At 38.2% G+C, this 678-nt stretch overlaps 1 protein-coding gene and 1 long non-coding RNA gene across 10 annotated transcripts in view; both read left to right on the top strand.

Annotated features, from left to right (window-relative positions):
* LOC102292061 overlaps positions 1 to 678 on the top strand; it is a 48,547-nt gene that overhangs the window by 789 nt on the left and 47,080 nt on the right. For 3 of the 6 annotated variants that reach the window (XR_006053290.1, XR_006053289.1, XR_006053288.1), the window contains exon 2: positions 230 to 330. This is a non-coding gene — a long non-coding RNA (OX-2 membrane glycoprotein). Of the gene's footprint in view, positions 1 to 229; positions 331 to 415 lie in introns of all 6 variants that reach the window. The other 3 variants (XR_317653.2, XR_006053292.1, XR_006053291.1) reach the window with 3 other exon arrangements.
* Positions 1 to 678, top strand: part of LOC102292265 (OX-2 membrane glycoprotein) — a 12,268-nt gene that overhangs the window by 10,087 nt on the left and 1,503 nt on the right. The gene's annotated exons all lie outside the window — the stretch shown is intronic.

Raw genomic sequence — 678 nt, 5'->3', positions numbered from 1 at the left:
CTCTCTTTTCTGCACGGTCAGAAAAACCTTAGGAGAAGTTAAACAACTGGTTAAACCAGAAAGCAAACAAAGAGCCCATTTTCTTAGTGTTGATATGAGTAACACAAATTTTGATTGGTTGGCTCATTCAGTACATGCTATAATGGATGAAAATTACTGGACAGAAGTTTAAAACTCTTGACTTTCCCTTTATGTGGTCAAACAAGTCACACATGCTTTTCCTGTGCAGCCTTACAGTTCACCTCGCATTGAATGAAATGGCGAACATTGGAGTTTTACTTTACGAGTTTTATGTTGCTGTCATTTTTATTTTTTGGAACTTTGACAAAGGTGAGATAAACTGTATGTTAATTACAATATGAGATCTAAGACAATTTTAACAGTAAAGACTCATTTCATTCATTTTTTCCCACAGGTACAGACTCAGGTTTCAAAGGATTTTACTTGTGGTGGTGGGAGAATTATTAGTAAGGTGAAGGTGAAAATGTGTGTCATTTCAGACCTGTGGGAGTAACACTGGACTTTCTGTTTCAGTAAGTGTTGAGTTTGAAGAGAGTGTTTGTCTTGCTTGACACCTTTATCTACAGCTCTAACAGCAGTGGTCCAAACACAGCAGACTGTGCTGGCAGCAGTGGGAGAAGATGCTGAATTCAGCTGTCAGCTCTTGGACACTAAAGA

The sequence above is a fragment of the Haplochromis burtoni genome, unplaced genomic scaffold (assembly GCF_018398535.1).
Source record: "Haplochromis burtoni strain Fernald_Lab_line unplaced genomic scaffold, NCSU_Asbu1 Contig_777, whole genome shotgun sequence".
In the NCBI taxonomy this organism is placed as follows: domain Eukaryota; kingdom Metazoa; phylum Chordata; class Actinopteri; order Cichliformes; family Cichlidae; genus Haplochromis; species Haplochromis burtoni.
Note: the sequence above shows the minus strand (reverse complement) of the source record. Positions and strands in the feature narration are given on the sequence as shown.